This window comes from Melanerpes formicivorus, unplaced genomic scaffold (assembly GCF_026170545.1).
Source record: "Melanerpes formicivorus ecotype bairdi unplaced genomic scaffold, bMelFor1.0.p_v2 SCAF_60, whole genome shotgun sequence".
In the NCBI taxonomy this organism is placed as follows: Eukaryota; Metazoa; Chordata; class Aves; order Piciformes; family Picidae; genus Melanerpes; species Melanerpes formicivorus.
The window spans coordinates 2,240,828-2,265,940 of record NW_027142412.1 but is presented as its reverse complement, the minus strand read 5'-3'; the positions used below and the strand labels follow the sequence as shown (position 1 = coordinate 2,265,940).

At 44.8% G+C, this 25,113-nt stretch overlaps 1 protein-coding gene across 1 annotated transcript in view; it reads left to right on the top strand.

Moving 5' to 3' along the window:
* The window catches only part of MED13L (mediator complex subunit 13L), a 202,749-nt gene that overhangs the window by 69,290 nt on the left and 108,346 nt on the right, over positions 1 to 25,113 (top strand). The window lies entirely within an intron of this gene.

The following is a 25,113-nucleotide window of genomic DNA, read 5'->3' as shown; positions in this document are numbered from 1 at the left end:
TTCCAGGTTTGTTTTCATTTTCATTCTATCCCAAGCTTACCAGAATTAGTGCTTTGTGCAGATGAGTCACTGCAGGTCTCCTGAATTCAGTTGTCAGCCACCTTTGTGACTCACTGCAGGAGGACTGGGTTTGTGCTTGCAGAGCTCCCTCTGCTCTAGCACTAACTCCAGGGGTACAGCTGCCTCTGACTTGTTGCTGATCTTTGCAGTGTAAAGTTCAAGAGCTGTGCAGCCCCAAGCCCCCTCGGGTGGCTTTGGTGTGCTGCTGATGGAGCAGGGTGAAAGAGCATGGGTGGAGGGCAGGGGGAACTGAGAGTGCTTCAGGCTCCTCTCACTTGGCTCAGTCACATTTCAATCTGTTATTTACCCACACAACCCCTTTGCTCTGTCCCTGTGTTTTGGATTTATAATGCCTACAGCCTCTTTACCTGTGTATGTTACTCACAGGTGGTGGGAAAGGCTTGGTGGGGGGGGAAGGACTTCCTTTGTGTCTCTTGAAGATGAATAAATTCATGCTGTGTGGTATAGTGTGGGCATACAAGAAGGCTGCAGAGGGACTGTTTCCCAAGGCCTGTGGTGATAGGACAAGTGGCAATGGTTGGAAATTAGGGAAGAAGAAATTTAGGTTGGATGTTAGGAGCAAACTCTGCACTGTGAGGGTGGTGGAACACTGGGACACGTTGCTCAGGGAGGTCTTTGAGGTCCCATCCCTGGAGATATTCAAGGTCAGGCTCAACAAGGCTCTGAGCAACCTGAATGAGTGGAGGGTGTCCCTGCTGACTGCAGGGGAGTTGGCCTTTGGAGGTCCCTTCCAACCCATCTCTGATGATTCTGCCTTGGTGCCAAAGCACAAATACTGAGTTACTTTGTTAAAGTCATTGCTTTGCAAGCAAGGAAAAGGAATAAAACACAGCATTTCTCATTCTTATTTACCTCAGAGCCTTATTGCTTCCTTCCTATCACTTTCTTTTAATCTTGTAAAGGAGTAAGTCTTGTAGTACGAGCAGCTTTGTGTTCTGCATTTTGATTTCCTTCACCAAACACACCAAGTAGTAAATATCCCATTGCTTTATTGCAAGAAACCCCAAACCCCCTCAAACCAAACACACACAAGAAGCCTCCCACAAATTCAAGACAAATGCATGAAAAGCTGATTTTATGTGAAGCATGAATTTCTGTATCCTTGTGGCTCTAGCTTCAAGGCATAGATCAGGATCTGTGATGTGGTTTGGGGGGAGCTGACAATGACATTTCCCAGGATTTTCTTTGAAACCATATTTTGTGTTCATAAATTGTTATACCATTTTAAGAGCGTTTTTATTCAATTTACTCCCCCCCTTTTCAGCTGTGGATGTTTTGCTGCATAGTGAATGCAGCTCTCTCTCTCTATGCATATATATAACCTCACCCCTCCCTTGGTTTAGAGTTCTGAAAAGTGGCAGAGGTGATTCTTGTTCAAAAAAATCCAACCACTCCAGATCAGTTTTAACCCAGATATTTCAGAGGTGATTTGGGTTGAGGGAAAGAGTTCTGTGAATGCTAACTAGCAGAGCTCTCCTCCCTCTGGGCAGATGCCATTAAATAAACATGTGTTCACTACTACAGAAGAATATTATTTTTTCTAATGTGGCATATGCATGACAAGCACAGAAGGCTCAACTGTCAAGCTTGAAAAAAGAGCTGTGTAGCTAATTCTGTGCTTGCTCCTCAACTGCCTTTTGCATATGCTGCAAGGGTTGTTTTTCTGCATAAAATTCTGTGCTTTTGCTTTTAAATATCCATGATAATACTGGGACTGTAATAAACATCCCTGAGTCCTTTCAGGTAAATGGTCTAAAGGGGAATATATGCTTAAATGAATGAGGTGGTATTCAGACACCTTTGTCACTGTAGAATCCCAGCCCCACAGAATGGTAGGGGTTGGAAGGGACCTCCAGAGATCAAGTCCAACCCCCCCTGCCAAAGTGGGATCACCCAGGGCAGGGCATACAGGAACACAACCAGACAGGTCTTGAAAGGCTCCAGAGAAGGAGACTCCATAACCTCTCTGGGCAGCCTGCTCCAGGGCTCCAGCACCCTCACACCAAACAAGCTGCTCCTCATGTTGAGGTGGAGCATCCTGTGTTCTAGCTGGTACCTGTTGTTCCTGGTTCTGTCACTGGGCACTACCAAAAAGAAGCTGGCACCTTCATCTAGACACCCATCCCTCAGGTATTTATAGACATTGATAAGGTCCCCTCTCAGCCTTCTCTTCTCCAGGCTACACAGCCACAGGTCTCCCACCCTATGTCACAGGAGAGATGTTTCTGTGTGATTAAGTTGATTGTATTGAATATTGTTGGAGAACTTTCTCCTCTTTGAGACATTTTGAATGGCTGAATAGAGGGAAGCAAATAAATATCCCATTTGCTTCTCTGAAAATGAGATCACTTGAACTGCCTTGTGGAAAGTGTCAGTTCTGCTCATCATAACCTATCCTGCAGGTAGAATCACAGAATGGCTAAGCTTTGAAGGGACCCTAGAGATTGTCTAATCTCCCTGCCATGGACAGGGATGCCTTTCAACTACTCTTGGGTGCTCAAGGGCTCATCCAGCCTGGTCTTGAACACCTCCAGGGAAGGGGCATCCACAACCACTCTGGATAACCTGTTCCAGTGTGGCTCACCACCCTTTGTACTGAAGAACTTCTTCCTAAGCTCCAGGCTGCTCTCCCTCAGCTCCAAACCGTTCCCCCTTGTCCTGTCTCTAGACACCCTTAGGAAAAGTCCTTCTGCAGCCTTTCTGCAGGTATCAGGAGGCAGCTATGAAGTCCCTCTGGGGTCTTCTGCAGGCTGAACAACCCCAGCTCCCTCAGCCTATCTTCATAGCAGAGGTGCTCCTGGCCTTGGATCATCTTTATGGCCTGTCCTGGAACAGACTTCCCCAGGCAGTGGTGGGGTATTCCTGTGAGGTATCAGACATCATGGAGGTGTGGTGCTGAGGGCTGTGGTTTGGCAGTGACCTGGCAGTGCTGGCTTAGCAGTTGATTTTGGTGGCCTTTTCCAACCCTAGTGACTCTGTGGTTTCTGGCTTTCCTCAAGGAAGAAGGTAGAAGGAATACAAGGTTTGCTGGCTAAAAGAGACATCCTGTTCTAATGCCTAATAGAGACATCTTTAAACACAAGATTTTTAATTATTCTCTATTAATATCAACAAGCTGCCAGAGCCAGGGCAGGGCAGGAATCCTCCCTGCTTAAATCAGCAGCTCCTCTTGTTTGAACTGTGCAGAAGGGGCTGTTCCTCCATCGGGGTTGCTGGGTGAGGAGGCTGGGGTGTGTGCTGATGAATGGCTGTGGCAGTGCTCTGCTGGGATGCTGGAATGGTAATTTTTCAGAAGTGTTGTAATTTACAGTGGAATGAATGGGATAAACCTCTCATTTGCTTCAGCTACTTGTATATAGGCAACTACAGATGATGGTTTTCTTCTGTTATATATTGCTCTGGACCATTCCTTGTTTGGGTTACTGAGGAAGTGAGATTTGGGTTTTTTCACTCCTCCTTCTCTCCAGACTCCCCAGAGGCAAACTGGAAAACATGGGAAGGTTGGAGCATGGGGTGCCTGTGGGACATATTGGGATGCTGAAGCTGGGGGCTCATCCTGTGAGGGGGAAGGCAGGGGATGAAGGAGCCCTGTGAACGTTTTGTTCTGCATCTGTGCCCTCTTCCCCACCTCCTCTTTCCATTACCTCACTTTCTCTTGTGTAGCCAAATGTACATTAACTTTGGGCCAGTAGGAATAGGAGCCCTTGCTGTGAGCAGAAATGCAAAAGTATGGGTGAGACTTGAGCATTTGATAGTAAAAGGCAGGGAGTAGGATGGCTTGAGTCCCATCCAGCAGGAAGCTGATAGGTATGTCAGTACTTGACACAAGCTGAAGGGAGAGGAGTGGTTCTGGAGAAGAAGAGTGTAGGTGAAGGTGGTCTCTGGTGTTTCCATACCTTTCAGCTGTTACTTTCCTGCCATCTAGACTTTAGCTTGCTTTGTATCCTTGTCCAGCAAACTCTTGACTGCAAAGTTCAGCAGCAAATAGTGGTTCAGTCTGTGAGTTGGGAGGAGAGGAGGATGAGCAGTTTTGTAGGATTGCAGAATTGATTCAGGCCCCATGCAGCCTGGCCTTGAACATCTCCAGGGAGCGGGCAGCCACAACCTCTCTGGGCAGCCCACTCCAGAGTACCCTTGTACTGAAGAACTTTTCCCTAAGCTCCAGATTAACCCCACTCTCCCTTAGCTGCAAAGTACTCCCCCTTGTACTGTCACTAGACACCCTTGTGAACAGTCCCTCTGTAGCCTTCCTGTAGCCTCCCTTAACTAACTCCATATGGCCAAAAGCATGCAGTCAGCCTTTAAGTGGGACAAAGAGTGGTGGAGTCTTAATGAAATATGCAGTAATCATCAGGGCTGTGTTAGCTCTTTACATTACTTCACACTGCTGCTTTGAAACAAAGAACAGGATGTGGCACATTTAATGCTTTCCCCTTGAGAATCAGTTGGAGTAAAGTTCAGTTTTTAATTCAAAAGGCAAAGGAAGCTGTTATGGAATTGAAAATGTGGATGCTGCCCAGCTGAGCTATAAATAAGCCATCCATGAACAGCAAAACCTATCCAGTAGATAAATGTGCACCCCTCCAGCAGCACACCCGTCCCAAACCCTTCCTCTCAGCTTTGGCTTGGGGCTTGTCTGCTGAATAACTTACCTATAAAACCCTGCAGCTGATTCAACTGGAGGATGCAGGTAAGAGTTGAACCTTGCAAGCATAAACTGCAGGTGCCTTTTGTTTCTTTGTGAGGTGAATCTCTGCTCCCTCTGCGTTCTGCCATTCCCACCTTGTGTGGCAAAACAGTGCTTGTGCTGGTTGGGCTGTGGGTGCAACCTGTGCTGCTTGTTCTGCTGAGGCATGAGGAGCAGAGGGGCAGCAAGCTTGATTCTTTGGCCTCACAGACTTCTGTTTTTTTCATTGCCTGTCTCTGTCCAATTTACTGTTTAGCTTCTGTGCAGGTTTGCATAGCCCATGGTTTTGGGAATATGAAAAAGGTTGAAGCTCTGTCTCTAGCTGGCAGGCAGAACAACCTGTGACACAGAGACTTCATAGTGTAGTGAGCACATGCACTCAGCTCATTTCAGGAACCCTGCAGTCTGCAGTGGGTGAGCTAGCAAGTACAGCTGTACTGATGGTAACTCTGGGGTCAAGAGTATTCCAAGGCAGCTTTGACTGGTGAATCCATACTTCTTTGCCAGTAACATCATGGAAGGATGCTTCTTGTCAGCAAGCTGCAGTGGGATCCTTCTGGTGTGTGTCTGAGGTTCTTCCAGATGTTGAACCCCACCTGGTTCTTCCAGTTGTTGAAAAGATGACTAGCAGCAATCAGGGAGGCATGCAGGGGCTTCTGGGCTCAGAATAACACCCCAAGGAACACTGCTTACTGTAGGGTAACTGTTCTTTTTTGGCAGAGCTCCCAAAGTGAAAATGTTGTTATTGTATTGAGGTAATATTTCAATCCTGATAGATTTGAAATTGCTTTTGAGCTTCCTCCCTCCCATTCTGTTGTTTGGATTAAAATGTATTCTGGTATCCACTGGGCAGGCAGCCAGTGCTAAATTAACAGCTTCCACCGAAAAGCTTTTATGTGTTGCAAGGTTTTAGTGTGCACTTGTTTGACATGAGTGTCTTGGAGTTTGGAAGGTATCGCTGCTGAGCATTATGAGTGCATTGTACATTATGTACTCTCTGGGTTTCCATTTTGTGTTTAAAAGTGTCTTTGGAGCTCTCTGCAGATTGAATGAGTGAGGACTTTATTTGAAAGTTGATCTAATGCTTTTAAAGGGTGGCGAAGGGTGTAAGACCCTGCTTCCTTTATATATGTCAATCTGTGCACAGACACATACATGCACATCTTGCTTTGGCATGCCCAAGTCAGAGTGTATTAAACAGCTAGAGGATGCTGCCTGCCACTTCCACTTCTTTCTTAGTTTATCATTTAAAATTGAGCCAAACAAAAGGTTGATTCATTCCCCCCTCCCTTAATGAAGTTTATGTGTATTTTGAGTCTGTAACTTTCACCCCGATGAGTTTATTTACGGATAGGTGTTTGCACCCTCTGTTTCTGTAACCTCTGCTTTCAAACTGCTCTGCTACATTTATGTAAGGGATCCTTCCCCTCCCTGGCTTGTCACCTTCTCTCATTTACTATTTCATAATGGCTATGGGGGGTGGGTTAGTCATCTCTCAAATCCTTCTGCTGCCCTGTAGACAGTGTTGGGCTGGGATTGGTACAGAAAGCAGTCACTGTTGGTTTGAGCTGAGTAAATAAGAGTTGCTGGGAATTGAGCAAGCAGCAAGTTCAAAGAAATGTTCATTAATCTTGCCAGCACTTCAGTTTTGTCATTTTGTTTGCTTGTCCAGTTGGGTGTTGGAGAGCAGTGTCTCCTGCTGACAGACACAGTGACACCCTGTGCTGTTCTGAAGGAAACCTCAGCTGCACAGCATCTGCCTGGGCTGCTGACACCCTGAAATAGCGTGGAGGAGGGGGTGGCTGTGCATCTCTCTGTTGTGAAAGACCCAAATGGTGATTTAATCTGTTTGTGTTTCATGAACATCTGCCTCTGGTATAATCTTTTTAATATCAATGCTTGTATATTGTCTGGGGTTTTTCTAAACCTCTCTGATGTCAATGTCTGCACGTTAATGCTGTTGATTTAGGCTGTCCTTGGCTGAGGATGTAGGACAGAGGAAGGACATTGTCATCTGGGGAGTTCTGTGCCTCTGTAATGGGTGCAGGGAGGAGAAGCTGTTAGTTAATGCTGTCATTAGCATCGTAGCATCTCCAGCGTGATGGAGTCTGAGGACACCTTACAGAGTTGCTGTACATGTCTGAGTGCTTAACACTGCCCTTAACCTTGCTTTGGAAGCCACCAGGGTGGGCACCAATGGGGGCAGCGGTGCTGAACTACAGCAGGAGGAAGTGATGCTGAAACTTCTGAGTGTCTCAGACTAATGTGGGTCTGATGCCATGCAATAAGGCATTGTGAAACACATAAAGACCAAGGAGGAGTCGAGTGGAATAGATGTTTTGTTTGAAATGCAGAATAAATATAGCATTCCACTGGTGCCATCTTGTCAAAAGAAAAGACATTCCCAACACTTTTTGGTGGAAAGTAAAAACTGACAGCAGTGAGAACAAGTATGTATTGCCTCACAGATTTGCTGACAACTCCTCTGGAGTTTGTTAGGAGGGAGAGGAATTTGAGGTATAAAACTGCCTGGCAAACTTGTTTTGCCGTTGTGGTATGAAGCTCTTGCATTGCGCTGTGAGATGTCCTGGTGGAAATGAGCTACTTGTTAAATACTTTGTCTGCCTCTTCCTATTCTGCTTTGCAAAACATTGCCATGGGTGGTGAGATTATTTAGCCTGCTTAAAAATGGGAACATCATGCATGTTCTACCAAGGTTCTGTAGGCTTTTGTAACCTGGTTGGCTTAAATCTTGCCCAAATGACAAATAACAATCCTTTTCCAGAACTGCCTCCATCCACTTCATTTTTGTGCCTTCTTAATGTCACAGGCAAAACCCACCACGTTTTCTATGGCTGAAACTAGGTTTTGGAGATAGAGGTTAAATGCTAGCAGTAATGACCTCTTTTTGTTGGTGTTTTCAACTAAACCAGAGCTGGTGCAATTACTTGGCACATGATATGCTCTTCAGTAATTGTTATTAGAAGCTGCATCTTGACAGTTTGAGTGGAGCAATGCTTCAGTGTAATCAACAGGGGGGAAAAAAGGCACCACAGACCATAGATACTGGTTCTTAGTTGTGAAATCGAGAGAGATTTTGCTCCTCATGTGATACTTCCTGCAAAATATGGGGGCAGTCTTCATGTCTGCAGCATTAGTTCTGTGGGAAACATCCAAAATGCCACAATGCTGTTGCAAGCTAATTCAAAGAGGTGCATGACCAGAGCATCACTGCTGGTGGTGGAGGGAGCAGGCAGGTACACTTGGGTCAGGAGGGACAGGAAGCTGTGACCAGGAGGTAAGGAGCACAGAGATTGATGCAGAAGGCATTTATTCTATTCATTTATTTAAACACAAGACAGCTTAAGATGGTAGCTCAGAGCAATTGCATCTGGAGTTATTAAACTGGGATTATCTCCCTATTTGCTACTCTCCTTAAACAACCTAGATATCTTTTGTAAGCATTTACATGTATTGTAGCTGGAGTTTGGTGCCATGTATAGTGTCTGGAGTAATTGTGGTGGTCTGTGCTTGAAGGCAAAGGCCTCTTGCAGGTCCTGTGGGTATCAGGTAAACAACAAGGAAAGAACAGAGGTAAATAAATGAAATTGCCAGTAGTGTCAGTCAGTGATCTGTTGGTTGTGTTGGAGTATTGCTTTCTTCTCATGCTAAAGAATATATCATGTAGTCTGTTTTGAGCAGGATATGATTCCAGTTGATTTATATTCTATTTAGGGGGGGAGGGGGAAGTAAGCAAACCCCAGCCTTAGTTTACTACTTTTCAGTTGGAAGCCTCATTTGCTGTCAGATTATGTTTAAATGCTGCAAGCTAGTGAAATTCTCTGGCCAAGGGAGATCAGGCTGAGCAGGGCTGCCAGCCTGATGTGATATTTCAGATGGGGATTTTTCATTGTTAATTTACAGTTTCAACTGGAGGGCTGTGATTTTTATGTAGCTGTGTAGGAGTGTGGATGTGGTTTGCAGTAGTTAAGAGTTTGCTTTTTCCATCCATAGCATGACAAAGTCAATTAAGTGTGGCTTTGCTGTTGCTGCTGTAAGTAGGTGAGAATTTGTGTAGGGCTGGAGGCGTTCTGAAGGGAAAGGTTTATCATGTATGTAAAGTCAGCTGGTTTTTGCTTCCATGAAGGACAGAGAGGGAATATTTGTGCTGTCCATTACGGTGTCTAAGCGTCAGTTAAACCAGCCCGACACCAGGTTTCTTTTTTCCTCCCTCCCCTGCCCCTCATATTTGATAATGATCCCACAGATTCCCTGTCATACTCAGTCAGGATCCTGAATTTGCTTGTTACATTTCTGGCATGTCCAGAGGAGTTGGTTTGACGTACATGAGAGGAGGCTGTGGCCTAAGGCAAGCACAAAAGGACGAAACACTTCAGTGCTCTGCAAGTGTGATCTGAGGCTAATGCGTGGTGACGTGGGCTGCATGGTCAGCCAGAAGAGAGTTTGGGCTTAGGGCGTATGGAGATTGCTGGGATCACGGTGTCAGCTCTGATTTCAATTAAGTCTTTGCAAGGAGTGCTGTGCCTAGGTCCTTCTGCTTGACAGATAAGGTCTTTCTCGCAGGAGACACAAATAGGTGGTTATTTACTGCAGTAGCAGGAGGCTGTTCAGCGGGCTGCTCTGCCGCCGTCTCGGAGCTGTGTTTTAAACAGCATTGCTTTTTTATAGAAAATACACCCTCTAATTTTACTTGGTGGTGTTGTTGGGAGCAGCATTTAGTGTTCTCATGTACACAAGCCCCTGGGCTAGATGCACAGAAACATTTGCAGTCTGGAAAGAAACTGCATGACTGTGTGTGTACGGCACTGTCCTTGGGTGGATTCCCGTAAAGAGCTGCTAGCTGCCAGCTCATGAGTGTGCAGAGCTGCTCTGTGTGGATTGATGAGAGCAAACCTCTGCCAGCCTGGGGATCTCTGCAGCACATACTGCATCCTGCAGCCATTCCCAAATGCCTGGGCTGCTCCTGCTCATCATTGCTTCCATTTGGTGAGGTTGATACTTCAGCATGATGCTGTGGTGTGAGATCAAGGCCATCCTGTAGGCTTGTCTACATTTTATTGTCTACATTTTATTGTCCTTTGACCCTAGGCTTTAAGTGTGTGGAATTATACGATGAATATCCTTCAGGGAAGATAAATTCTTAATGTTATTCCTTGTACAGCAGCTATTGTTTAACTGTTCAGAACCTGTCTGCATGGCTGAGCTTCTGCTGGCATGCCTATGTTGGGTGGCCCCAGCCCCTGCAGAGATTGGTAATTTCTAGAAGACAGAGTTGCAGGACCTGGGAGTCAAATTAAACACTCACAGGACCTGGCATTGGAATTAAACACAAGAAATGCTTTCAAAATGAGCAGTTAGTGTGAGCCTATAACCTTGGCTTTTCTAAATGGGAATGGGTAACCAGTGAAATACCAGTGTGAAGAGAGGAAAGTCAAAACAGGTAATGGGTGGCATTCCTCCTTGGTTCCTTGGGGTTACACTTCAGAAAGCCTTTGCCGTGTGTGGCAAAACTGTCTGGTGTTTGATCAGCCTTAGCTCTTCAGCTGACCCTTACTTCATTCACAAAGCTGGAAGTTGGCAGGTGGAGGGTAATACACCACCACTTGCCCCCTTTCCCCAGTACATTCTTGCATGATATCTCTGTCTCAAGTATCCAGAGGATGACAACATCATTCAGGGTGGTGTCAGTTTGTGCCTGATTTGCCTCTTTAAGCTCCTTAGTTACAAATAGGAGTGGAAACCCAGTGTATAGGTGACCCTTGGTTAGCAGAGTTGGTCAGAATGATGCAGAACACCATAGGCTCAAGTAGAAGTGCTGGTAACATGCCAGAGAGGTGCAGCCTGCTCCCAGGGGCTCTGCTTGCTGTGGGACTGGGAGGCTTGCTGCTGGCTGTGTTTCATTAGTAGCAGCAGATCTCATCTGCAAGTGCATTGCCCAGGTTAAGAGAAGGAAGTAGAGCATCTTCCAAAGCCTAGTAAAGCTGCAGTTACAGACTGCCACTCTTTTAAGAAGACAACAAGAAACTCTTTTTGGTTCTCTGACTGTTCAGCAATGCAGTAGTCATCTGAGTCAGAGCTTGGAGTCGCCAGGTCTTCTTCGGGCATCTGTTCTCTTTCTGCAGGCTCCTTCTCTCTAGGTGAGTGGGGACAGAGGAACAAAAAGGTATTGAATGAACTGTGATGGAGAGCTGAGTAGTGAGACACTTGGAGGAAAAGGCTCTTCATGTGATTAAATGGGGAAGAGGAAGCCATGGATAGGACCAGGGGAAATAATCTTAGACTGTGAAAGATGAGCTCTGTTGTCTCAGCTGTGTAAGTGTTGGGTGACTGATCTGAATTTGGGTTGGAGTTTTTCCATTTCATATGCAGTACAAGTAAGTTTGCAAAGGGGAAGAACACTTCATGTTCTAAGTGACTGGGGTACTCCTTGTTGAACTGGTAGACTTGAGTAGAAGTGCCACAAGATTTCAGGAGCACCGGCCAGCTTTGAGGCTTGTTTTCCTGCTGAGCAGACAAAAGGAATATTCAGAGGTTGGCAGCAGTGAAGAGGGTCAGACAGCACAAGAGTTCTCCTTACAGAAGTTCTACCTCCACCTTTGGGTGGATCTTTGGTGTCTTGGTGACTGATGGCAGGAGATGGGTCTGTGGTGATCCCTGTGTCATGTGAATGGTCTAATTCCTGTGTAGTTCCATGCTTGGCAGGTCTGAGCAGGCAGAAATGCCTATTCAAGCCCTGCTTGCTGTGTGTCTTCTGCCTTAATGAAATCCACTTGCAGAAAAGCTAAACTGTGTGGGGAAAAGATTAAACAAGACAGTTTAACTAATTGAAAATGAGAGAAATCCTGGATTCTCCTCACTCTGAAAGATGTAAATTGACTGTGAACACTGGGTGTGTTTTATCCTGTATTAGATTTTCTCTAAGCACAATTATTCTTCCCTTCTCTCGCTGTCTCTCTACAGTAGATTAACTTATCATAATCTGAACTGCTATCTCAATAGGCAAAGTCCTCTTTTGGTGCTGTTTATTCCTGGACTCTTTGGAGAGCAAAACTTGAGAAATGTGTGTTGGTAATAGCTTTTAAGGACAATTCACAATCCTGACTTCACGTTTTTAAGAAGCTAAGTCCTTGCACTTGCCCTGCCTCTGACATGGCCCACACACAATTCCCTGGGTGGTTAGAAAGCAGCTGGGAGAAAAGGAAAAGGAGGAGAGGGTGGTTAGCTGTTGTCTGAAATCTAAGCTGAGAATTCAGAAACAGCTGAGGTGTTTTCAGCAATGGTGAGAGGCTAAAGTGCTGTTATAGTTGGTGCTGGGGAGGTCTCTGTCTGCAGGTCAGAGTCCAATAGGAGTAGCATTAAAGGTGATTTGTAATCTTGTAGCTTGCTCTTCTGTAGAGAAGCATTCAACGTGGAAATACAAATTCCTGAGTTGTCTTCTGTGTGTGATTTGCACAAGAGTTGCTCATTCTTAAAGAGGCTTTTCCTGGATGGGTTCTTGCTTGCTGCTTAGAAGCCCTTTCATTTTGTTTCTGCAATGAAGATGTAACAATTTATGACATCACATTAATATCCATGGCAACAGACTGTAAAGTGAGCAACATATTACATTTGCATTGCAGAATCAGTGGTGAGGGAGATGGCTCCTGTTGAAACATGGATATGTGAAATAATCCCAACAGGGAACACAGGAGTTGCCTGGAAGGGGGTGCTTTGCTTTGGTGTGTGTTTGGGGCTTTTTTTGGTGGGTGTTTGGGTTTTTTGTAGATGTTTTCTCATATCATCAATTTGATCTTTAAAAGGAGTTCCAAGAACAAACGAGTCAGAAGTTGCATCACTTCCTTGGTCAAACAGGGTGTCATCTTTTCTTCCCAGGCTGTTCCTCTCAGTGCTAGCTTATCAGTGGAGTCACCCTCAGTTGTGTCTTCTGTCGATAGTAGCTGTTGTAGAAAAGACCTTTACAGAGGAGCTCTTCATAGAGCAGGCCTGGCTTTAAGTTAATTGTTATCTGTATCTCCAGCCTTAATGCTGATGAGGAAGGGTGTGTGGCTCTGGTTTCAGGTGATGATACTTACTTTATTATTGAGCACAATTCCAAGGATTCCTGTATTTCCAGAGTGGCTCTACAGTCACCTGTTTTTTCCACCCTCAGTGCTGTCTACCATGTTGTCATCTTTTTTCCTCTGTAATACTTTCTGCTTATTAGTGAGAGTGAATAAATATATTTGTAGAAATAAGAATGTGCTGCATAAGAATCAGGGGGGTTTGTCCCCAGCTGGAGGAGCATCTCTATTATTCCCTGCTTGAGAAGATAGATTGGAATAGATGAGGACAGGGAGGGAGAAGTTGTTCTCTGACAGTGAGCTCTTAGCACTGGAGGCTCGGGGCACCGCTCCCTGGGTTTGTGCCTCTTGCTTTGGCTGGCCAGCCTCACAAGCAGCTGTGTTGTGCTTGTTGGATTGCCATGGGGTGTTTCTGTGAGGGGGGAGGGAGAATCTGAGCACATCTACATGGATTAATTTTCTAGCTGAAGTTTCCTGTGCTGAAAGGTGCTGCCAACACAGCAATTGGAATGATAGGTAGCGTCAGGGAAGCTCAGCATTATTAAAAAGCCTTCTCGGTGTAGCACAGTCACTAATTGTTGCAGCAGCCTGGTTAAGTGTCAGCTGGAACTCAGAAATACTGCAACTTTCCAGGAAAGACCAGCTGTGTGAATCACTGTCCCTGGAGGTGTTTAAATACACAGAGAACATAGAATCATGGAATGACTTGAGTTGGATGGGACTGTAAAGATCATCCAGTTCCAAGCCCCTGCCATGAGCTGGGACACCACCTACTAGATCAGGTTGCTCAAGGCCTTATCCATCTAGATCTTAAACACTTCCAGGGAGGAGGCATCCACAATCTCTATGGACAACCTGTTCCAGTGTCTCACCTCCCTCATAGTAAAGAGTTTCTTTTTAATCTCCACTTTAAATCTACCCTGCTTTAGTTTAAATCCATAGCCCCTTGTCCTGTCACTCCCAGCCCTTGTCAAAAGTCCCTTCCCAACTCTCCTGTAGCCTCCTTCAGGTAGTGGAAGGCTGCTCCAAGGTCTGCCCAGAGCCTTCTCTTTTCCAGGCCGAACAGCTGCAACTCTCTCAGGCTGCCTTCATAGGAATGCTGCTCCAACCCTCTGAAGACCTTTGTGCCCTCCTCTGGACCTGCTCCATGAATGGTGGTCCTGAGAGACAGGTTTAGCACCAGACTTGGTAGAGTTGGATGACTTGATCTTAAAGGTCTTTTCCAACAGGAACAATTCTGTGATTCTATGAATGTTAACTAATTAAAACATAAGGTGTCTTCAAATCTGTCAGTAGCCCTTCAACCAGTGGAGGTGATGAACAAAGGGATTTTCAGACAGCTTGTTTAGCCTTTCTCCAGGGATCAGTGTAGTGGTTTGATACTGGGCACTTGGGATTATTTTCCAAGGAAGCTCTGCTTTTAGAGCTGCTTCATTTTTACAGCAGCAATTAAGCTGTTCTGACTCAAAACCTGCCCTCTTCTGATATGTTTATTATTGAATGTGGTCACTTTTTTTCCAGAGGTTTTATTTTTAGCATGTATGAGCTCGTATCCTTTTCCTAATCTGAAAACCAGATCCTAGGTGAGGAGTCCAGGCAGCGGTTACACGCAGCTCCCTCTGCCGGCCTCTGTCAAGGGGATGTCAAAAGTCCTTTGCAAAACCTGCTGGATGTTGTGCTGCCTCAGTATCAGAACATGCTGTTGGTAGAGCTCAGTCTCTGGTAGGGCTGCACGAAAGCTGGCTTTTCACTTCTGCTTCAGTTTAAACAGGGTCAGACTACAGTAAACATCTGCTCACAGAAGAGCACAAAGTGTTTTGGCATGCTTCCTAGGGAGCACTACAATCTAGGCAAGAACAAACAAAATGACAAAAATGTGGTTGTCCTCTCTGTGAAGTCTTTTCCAGCCCTTTATTCTGTGCCTGTGGTTTTGAAAGTTTACTGTTCTCCCAAAAAAGGCATGCATGAAGGAAATGGTTTGCACCACCACGTTTTGAGAGAGGCTTCTTTCCAACCACTCCTGCTGTCCTTAATACCTACACTTCAGGTGTGTTCTGAGGGGTTTTGATTTGTTCAAAAACTACAACTGAGAGCCTGGAAATTCACCTTTTAATGTGAAAATACAGCACTTGATTTACAAGCAGCAAGTCTTGACCATAAACATTTTTGCCCTGTTAGGTTATTGCTGAACCTGACCCTCTGCTTCCAAAGCAGGTATAAACATTATACCCTGCAACGTATTGCTTAGCTTTGCTACCCACAGTCTGCCAGCAATATTAAAGTGGAGTTTGCCACTGCTAACTATTGTGCATTTGGTGATTTATGTGTGGGGTTTGGGTTCTTCTGAAAGTGCCTCAGAACTTCTGCTTCAGCGTGTTTGGAAGTAAACAAACTGCAAAGTCAATTTTGTAGTTTACTCCTGCATAAAGTACTGTAATGAGTACCAGCAGGGAGGAGGGAAAACAAGTGGTCAAAGAGGATTTAAAACATTATTTTCAAGCAATCTATAAACTAGAGGCAAATGGCTCTTTTTTTTCCTAGTTTTCAGAAAGTAATATGAAGAGGACTTACAATGGAATTAGTGTTGTGCTTCACACTTACAACCTCTAGCTGTTGTGTGCCTGTGGTCCATGTGTGTTTGAAATGTGAGGCTGTGGTAAAAGTATTTCCTAAGACTCCTTAGTTCAAAAATGTTTTCTTACAATATAACCCTGCAGAAGAAGATTTTTCTAATGGAAATGGTTATTGCCATAACCATTGGCAAAGAAGAAAACACTGGTTTGTAAGTAATGACACAGTGCCAGGAGAAGTGTGAACAGAGGGAAAAATCAGCACAATCCTGAATTTTGTGCAAAAGAGTAAACTCAGATTGTAGCTAATGGAAAGCCAAATATTTACTTGGTTAAATAAGCATACAGCTGAGGTGGAGACACTGTAGTGTTTTGTTCCACAAGGTACAGCTCAGCTGAGTGGAAGGAAGATAGCTGTGATCATGGAGAGGTTGGGCAGCATTCCAAGCTGGAATTTCTCTATAAACCTATCTCTGAATAGGTTGGTGACCTTTTTTCTCTTCCTTACCTCTCTAATCTTAACATATCAATGGCAAACTGGGGCAGCCTGCAAGCACACTGCGTAGCAGCAAATGCTGACAGAAGAAGCTGCTTTCCTAAAGATGATTACATTTTCCCCTGTCTGCAAACGTGCTGGTTGTGTAACACAAATGCATTATGCTCTATGAACTGAAAGGCAGCAAGAAGCAGCTCCATTGTTAGCACTCCAGGCATGTCTAATGAATCGTGTTTCCATGTTCTCTTGGTCACGCTGCAGAGTGCCCTCAGCCAGGCTAAGCCTCCTGTAAAATGCTCTTTAGGAGGGTTGTAGGAAGCTCAGCAGTGCCGGCTGAGGGGGAAGAGGGGAGGGAATGATCTGCTCTGCAGCTGCAGGGGCTGCTCAGCGGGGCTGGTATGGGAGTGATGGCAGCCAGTGGAAGGCTTCTCAGGGACTTGGCTCCTCAGAACTGCAGTTCAGAATGGAATTGGTTGTCTGGAGCTGGGCAGCTGTGCTTGAAGCAAACCTGTGCTCCAAAAGAGTGAAGGAGGCGTCCCAGCGCTGCTTTCCAAACATTCTGTCTGTATTTCAAGAGTGACGTCTTGCATACTTTATAAATGAGAAAAGACTTCTGGTTCCTTTTGCTCTTCAAGTGTGGATTAACACAAACTATTTTTCCTAAGCAAAAATCTCGTTCAGCCTCTGGTGATGGCTGAACTTGCTCTGACTTCTCGTTGGGGAAAGGCTGCGCTCAGGCATTCTGTTACCTCCGACAGAGCTCCCTGACTGTAGGGGAGGCAGCAATACACTCAGTGTGCTGTCAATGAAAACAGTTATGAGAGAGAAGAAAAATACAAGTCCAGATTCTCAGTGCATTGTGGATGCAGAGAGGAAGGTCTTAGCGATGCAGATGTAATTCAGTGCTTGTATTTTCTTTGAAGCTAGCAACATGAAAAGGCAGACGTGGGGGGAGTTGCAGCTGATGTGTGGAATGAGGCTTGCAGCGGCCGTAAATCTTAGGTGGTCAGTGACAATGGGAGGAAATGAAAACAGCTTGGAGATTTGGAAGAGGAGAGAGGAGAGCAAATCAGGTTTGGAGAGTGGAGGTTGTTTTGTGGGATTAGGAAAGCACGGTGATGCTTTTTGAGAGCACTTGTTTGCCTTCACACTGCTTTTTTTGGATTACAGTTATGTTCTGAGAAACTACTTATCCCCTGGTGCCGCCGAGTCACAGAGGGAAATGAGATGGAACGGAAAGTGAAAAGTTCAGAAACGTGGAGGAAATGCTGGAAACTCCCAGGAGTGAAGTTAAGCAAATACTTCTTTCCTAGGGCATCCGCAGTCCTGAACGCTTCAGAGGAAGGGGGCGAGAGCCTCGCCAAGCTCTCACTCCATTTTCACTGTGAGCTGGTTAATGCTTTTCATCTATGGGAAACACCTCTGCAGAGACAGATGAAGTAGCTTGAAAATGAAGCTGCTGAACACCAACACAGGGTGGGACAAACAGGGACTTGGGGGCGGGGGGGGATTTTCTGGCACAGGAGAGCAGGTTTCACACTGCAAACAACTTGTGCTGTCCTGTAGGAAGCAGTGTAAACCGCGCAGAAAGCGTGCCGTGCTGATCTTCACTTTGTGCTCTCTTAGGACAGAGCTGGTGATTGTAAGAAGCATTGAAAGCAGAAACCACACAGCAAACTTCAGTGTTGTGTTTGGAATCTCTGGAGCGAGCTGCTGAGCACTCTGGCGTAGCTTCTGCTGCATTCCTGTGTAGAAAGCAGACCTGAGCTATAATTGCACAGAAATGTTTATAGTGCTTTCCTAAATAACAGTTTGGGGTTTGGAGCAGTTAGGTATTGCCCCTAGACTGCTGGGATATTTGGGAGGATATTTCTAAGGAACCAGAAGTGGTTGCATATTTTATGTGACCAGGTTGTTCCTAGTGCCCTTGGAAATGTTGCATGGTTAACCATAGAGCTGAGAAAAGGTCACTGTAAGGATCCACATCGTGGGGTGCTGCAGTGAAAAGTAAAGGAGATTGGGCAGGAGAGGAAAGTTGTGAGAGAGAGAAGGGGAGAAAATGTAATATTTATTATGTACTCTAAAAAAAAAGGCTGAGAGAGTTGGGGTTGTTCAGCCTGGAGAAGAGAAGGCTCTGGGGAGACCTTCTGGTGATCTTCCAGTCCTGAAAGGGGCTGGTCAGAAAGCTGGGGATAGAAGATAGACTTCTGAGCAGGGCCTGTTAGGACAGGAGAAGAGATGATGGTTTGAAACTAAAAGAGGGACACTCAGATGAGAGAATAGGAATGTTTTACACTGATGGTGGTGAGTGTGGCCTAGGTTGTCCAGAGAGCTGAGACATGCCCCATCCATGGACCCCATTCCAGCTGAGGTTGTTAGGGGCTCTGATCAACCTGTTCTAGTTGCAGATGTCCCTGCTGACTGCAGTGGGTTGGGCTGGATGAGCTTTGCAGGTCTCTTCCAACACAAACCATTCTATGATTTTTGTACCTATCAGGAATGAGAAGGCAATAAAAGTAATACTTTAAGTAGTGGTAACATAATCTAAGTGCAGATAGTTACCTACCATCTGTTTTTCAATAAGTAGCTATTATGCTAATTTCTGTTTCAATGCACAACAATTACAGCCTGGTAGCATTCCTGGGATATTCGACAGCTGTTGCCTTTGAAGGTTTTATTTATCTTTCTGAAGTGCAACAATTTGAGTTTTGCTCTGCTTGGAAGTGTGAGTTTTTATATAGAAAATTGTGGGGCATTGAAATGCAGACCAGGGTCGTGCCTGAGCAGCGAGCTTTAGCCACAGTTTGCATTACTATCTGATTTCCCTGGAAGCGTGGTGCAGAATTTCATAGAACAGTTTCATAGAATCAATAAGGTTGGAAAAGACCTCAGAGATCATCAAGTCCAACCTGTCACCCAACACCTCCTGACAACTAAACCATGGCTCCAAGTGCCACATCCAATCCCCTCTTGAACATCGCCAGGGATGGTGACTTCATCACTTCTCTGGGCAGCATATCCCAATGGCCAACAACACTCTCTGGGAAGAACTTTCTCCTCACCTCCAGCCTAAACTTCCCCTGGCACAGCTTGAGACTGTGTCCTCTTGTTCTGGTGCTGGTTGTCTGGGAGAAGAGACCAACCCCCACCTGGCTCCAACCTCCCTTCAGGGAGTTGTAGACAGCAAGGTGGTCTCCTCTGAGCCTCCTCTTCTCCCGCAACCCTGGCTGTGCTCCAGACCCCTCCCCAGCTTTGTTGCCCTTCTCTGGACATGTTAAGTATCTCAATATCCTTCTTAAATTGAGGGTCCCAGAACTGGACACAGGACTCAAGGTGTGGCCTAACCAGCTGTTTAAGGATACTTTGGCAGGACACTGATTGTAAATGCTTCTGTGCACATGCAGCCTTTGTTCTCAGCGCCTCCTGTGAGCAAGGGGTGGTTGTGGTGGGCATTTCTCCTGCCCTACTCCTCATTTGGCTGACAAGTTGATCTGGGAGACCGAGAGCCAAGATGAATTCTCAGTGCTGTGAGAGTGAGCAGTACAATTTCCCTCCGATCATAGCCAGTGCAAGGAAATTAGATCTCTAAGTGGGTTGAATCTGATTTAGTAATAAGTCAATTTAATCCCTAATGACTTCAGACGTGGATTTTACAAGGTGATCAATGGCAGTGTAACAATGATGGATCAATAGTGTTGCCTTTAATTGGATTTTTATGGGTGTAATATAGTTTTTCAGAATTAATGTACCATTGCATGGCTTTGTTACTCTTCTACCTCATTTCTGTAGAAGAAATGATGCTTCAAAATGCTAGTTAGTCTTTGAAATGTTGTTTTTAAGGGCACATTAATAAAAATTAAAATGAAAAATGAAATGCTTGCTTTTAGTAATTGAATTTCTGATTGTGATGGAGTTATTTGGCTGTGTGTTGGTAAAAACTGTGTCTACACAGGGAGAAACCCCACGGCCTTCATATTTCATGGGAAGGAGGAGACAAAGTGTTGGTGGAAGAGGGCACACAGGCTGCTCTGAATGTGACTCCTGGGTAGCAGAGTAACAGAGTAACTCCCCGTCCTCAGCAGTTTGACACAGTCATCTTCCCTCCCAGTAATCTCCTTGTCCCATGCGTCCTGCTTTAATCTATCAGCGTTTCTGCAGTGTGCAGCGAGAAATTGATTTTCAGTAATTTTAATGGCTGAATAACTGGTCCTGTCCCAGAGTGTTTTTTCATATTTGCAGTGGCCAACGTGGTAACTGAAGGCAGTGTTCTGGATAATAGGTTTCATTAGTTTTGATGCCTGAGGTAAAAAAGCAGTAGGTGGGAATAAAGACCGGGTTTGATGTCTAGACGTTCATTTCAGCTGTTGCTGCAATATGATACATTAAAAGGAAATATGTAACATAGCTCTGAGGAAATATGTATTCTTTGAAACTAATTCTGCTTTTAAACTGCACAAGGCAGTGTGACCTGAATTATTAAAATGTGGGTGGCTGCATTTCTTAAAGCTCTAACTATCTCTGCAGTGCCGACACAGTCTCGACTCGCTCGCTCGCCTTCCTTCCTATCTTTCTTTTAAGTAAAAGATGTCAGTTTGGTCACTGAAGCAGAACAGAGATCTTATTATCTTTCCACTATCTCTGCTGGGAGACCTAAAATTATTGAAGTGTTTGCTTTGATATTTTGCTGTGACTTCTCTCCTTGAAATTTTTATAATAGTTTCCCCCCCCCCCCCCCCCTTTGAGAACATGGCTGGCTTCAGAAAAATCCTTGGGCACTTTGAAGACCTTAATTCTCTGACTTGAAAATAAAGACAGACCCCAAGCTAACTAAGCTGCTCATTAATGTATGTTTAAATTATAAATTTCTGGTGTGAGTCTAAATCCTTGTAGTTGCCTTTAATTCTTTTAACATCTGCTCTGCAAGAACAAACTTCAGAATCAGGATGGGTGTTCTGTTCCTCTTTTGAAGCTGTGATAACAAACATTTATAAAGTGTATATGTGAAGGCTATTGATGAATTCCCTTTCTGTATGGAGAGTAGCAGTGAGATTTAGCACCTCAGCATTAGGAAAGTGTCACATGCACCTTCTTTTTTTCCCTTTGTGGATTGTCTGCTCATTTCTTGGCAAGCAGAAAATAAACAGCATTTCCTCTGGGTGAGATTTGTTTGATAACCCTGCATTGTATCCCCTTCCAGCTGGTGGTTGGGGTTTTTTCTGCCTTATTCCTGTCCACACATGTATGCTGGGTAAAGGCAGTAGCAGGTACTCAGCTGGATCAGTAACTTCTAGCATTATGTGCCCTGTCAGCTTTCACACAATTACTTCTTGCCATTGTGTCTCTGAAAACGTGGCTCTGGTGCTTTATTAACTTGCCATGAAAATTTGAATGGCTGCTTTTTTTCCCCTTTGCTAAACTCCTCCAGAGTGAAACATCCCTCTTCAGTTAGATGAATAGAATATTCCCATACAAAACTGGCTGTCTCAAGTCTCTTTGTTTGCTTTCCCTGCATGCAACATGTGAAAGATAACTGCAAATTTCACACTTGTTTTAGGATCCATGTGGATTTCAAGTCTCCAGGGGATTTCAAGAGCATCTTCTGAGGAGGATATAGGAAGGGCAGTTAGACAATTCCTGGATTCACAGAATGGTTTGGGTGGGAAGGGACTTTAAGATCATCTAGTTCCAAGCCCTCTGCCATGGGCAGGGGCACCTCCCACTAGACCAGGTTGCTCAACTGCCTCAGCTAAGCAGTTCACAGTTTCAGTTAATGGCAGAAAGGATGTGACTTATCTTCTTGGTGATTTTTTTCCTTGTGACTCCAGATTGTTCAAGATGGGCTATTAATAGACTGAGTTGTTTAATTTGAGATGTGGTATCATTAAAATAAACAAACAAAAACCCCAACCAACCAAACAAAACACACATAGTAGTTGTTTGTTTTGTTGGGAAGCGTAGTGGTGAAGTCATCCCTCTGTTACAGGACAAACAGGGAGAAAGGAATGAACTGCCTGTCTCCCAAGCCAGTAACTGCTACTCCCAGCTGTCAGCCTTGCTCTGGAATGCACACATGCTTGGAGAAGGTAGTGAGCAGGTACAGATAAATATACACTAGAGATACCTACTTGCACAAATCTGTCACAATAAGTCTGACAGATCAGGAGACCGGACAGATCACACAGGTGAGAAGGACTTTTAGAGGTCACCTGGTCTGAAATTCTCAGAATGGGATTGCCACAACCAGCAGATCAGATTACTGATGGCTTTGCCTGGCTCCTGGAAAGTGGTGACCCACTGTTTTGTTCCACCTGCCTTGCTGCCTCTTTGAAACTCTCTCCTCTCTGACTCCCATGGAGGACCTGCTCTATTGTGCTCTCTCTCTTACTGAAATTCAGCCTTTACTTGATTTCTCCTCTAGAAGCTTTCTTTTTGGCAGATGACTTTCACAGCTCTTGTATAGTGTCAAATTCTTTGCCTCTGAGGAGATATATTTAAACTAGACTAACAAAATACCTTCAGGACAGGATATAGGTGCTTGGCATAAGTCTGTTTCTGCACCTATGCAGCACCTGCTTTCTGTTAGCTCTATGCCTGAGAACGCTGTCAAGCAGCACTGGAAGTTGAAAGCACTGAGCATTTGAAGCCCTACAAATCATTGTGGAGACAGAGAGCAACAATTAATTCCTAGTCTCAAACCTTCTGTAAGGAACTGAAAACACTCTTCAAAATCTAAAATCTAGTTGCAGTGTGAGGAACTTTGCAGCAGACAGGGGCAGCTAATCTCTAGTGTTTTGTAACTGGTCACCACTTGCATCTTGAGGTTGTAACTTGCTCCAGCTATTTGAGCTCTCTTGAAGCTAGGAGCAAGTGAAATGCTGCAGTATTCCCCCTCCCCCTGCCCCCTTCTTCATTTCCACTGCAACAGCCATGTGGACATAGCCTCAATTGTGAGATGAACATTTTTAGTAGGATAAAGAAGTAATAGAGGTAATTACAGTAAGTACAGTGCATTAATGTATCTGGGAATCCAAGGCATTTATTTATGATAGGAAAATGGTTATGAGGATGTCTTATGATATACTTAAATTTAATAAGGAAATAGTCCAAATTCTATTTCATGTATAATTTATGTGAATGCCAAGTAATAAGAAAGCCAATTTAGAGAATTAGAATATTGAGGGATGATACCACTTCAGCCTGTCCCCTTTTCCCTGTCCCATTCAGCTGCTGCTCCTCAGCCATCTGATCTCCTTGGGGACTTACCTACAAGGATCTCTACTGTGAGGCTGATTATGATTTTTTTCCAGCTTTTCCCAGCCTTTGGGACACATCCCCTTGTACAGCCATTCCTTCTCCTGAATGCAGGGTAGCCATGAGTACAGCTGTAGTGTTGTGAGGGCAGAGTGCTGCTGGTTTCCAGTCCCTTCTGCTGGGAGCTATCTTCCATGGCACACCATGGGGAGGAAATGGGGGGTGGATGTGTGTCTCATTCTGTGGGGGAATGGCATAGCCCCAAGAGAGGCTGTGCCAGTCACACTGAAGCAGAGAAGAATACAGGTGATGTCTAATACCTAAAGAATTTGGTACTTAAAACTATTCCAGTTCTATAGGGTATTACCTTCCATACAGCATAAAGCAGTATGGTCTGCTCTGATGTCTTCTGGAGTCAGCAGGAAGAATATATGTGCAGAAAATAGTTTGGGGATGTTCTCGAAGTTTCACTGAGTCCTGAGTTTGTTGTGCACACCTGGGAGCAGCTACTGTGTCCTGATTGAGAGCATCAGAGAAGCTTCCTGTTAAGTCATGGAATAGGCTCTTGACTCTCCCATTTTGCATGAAGCTCTCAATGAGGGACAGTGCTGGCTTCTGACTCGGGTGGAGGCTCTGAAGTTGAAGACAACTGTTTTAAACATGAAATCTGAGGCCATGTGAAGTTCTGGCTTGTAAGCAGCCATGGTGCATCACATACTGGATGTTGTGAGGATTTGCCAGCCTTCAAGGGGCCTTTCATGGTTTTGAAGGGAAAAGCTATTTGGCTCCTGCTTGTGCCCAAAAGCACGAGTCTGCCTTTTCAGTCTTCTGAGGAAGTACCTGTGCTCTTGGGTGAGGTGATTTTGGTGCTTTTCCATCCTGTAAAAGGAGAGAGACTGTTACAAATATTAGCATATCACAACATCCCACCTTCACAAAATGCACCTCCCCTTGTTTGAGGTTGTGTGACTTAGGTTTGCTGGGAGGGAGAAGCAGCAGAATGACGAACAGCGCTGGGTTTTGAGACTTTGAAGGTCTAGGTGAAGACTGCTGGCAATATTGGTGTTTTTCATCCAGCAGAAACTCCTTAGAAGCCTTACTTCAAACATGATAGTAGAGTAAACCACACTTAGATAATAACCTCTGCATGATAGACGTGCTGTTGGAAGGTTTCATCCTTTAAATTGGCTGAGGAGGGTGTTAAGTATTCAGCTCTTCACATGCTGTAGAATTTGGTTTGCATTTCTGAAGATCTGCAGAGTATTCTGTAAAACTGCAGTGACGGAGCACTGACAATTAACACATCCTTACTCTTTGACAAAGTTAATCATCTGTTTGTACTCTGCAGCTGAGAGAGCATCTTTTAGCTGAGTGAGATTTAGAGTCTGGTGCAGGCATACCAAAAATAGTTTTACTCTTGGTAGTTTTAGCACCCAGAAGCAATGGAGTAAGAGCAGCAGATACTTGTGAGATGGTACATCCTCCAGAGCCTCACTCAGGTGAGCAGTTCATGCTGCACTCCACTGTGGGAGATTTGTGGATGACTTCGTTTTAACTTTCTAAAGCCTCTGTGGTTTGGTACCGAGTTTACCATTTTTGTCTGGGAATAAGAGGCTGCTGTGTGTTCCTTTCATGTTTGCTGTGTTTTAAACTGCAGTGGTTCATGTCAGAACAAGGGAGGAATTTCACTTGAGTGTGGCAGTGAGAGGTTCAGGGTAGTTGTTTCATGTTGTTTAAGTTATGTAAATTGATTTTACACCTTTGAATGCTTCACTTTGTTTCTTGATTGTCTGCATCTGTGGTTAAGTTTTAAAGGATCTCTCAGAAGTCGCGGCAAAGGAGGATGGTGAATTCCTCACCTCCTACTTCAGGACTGAATGCTGTGAACAAATGTGTTGGGTTTTGTGATTTATGCTTGCCTTTTTTTTAAATGCACAGTCAAGTGTT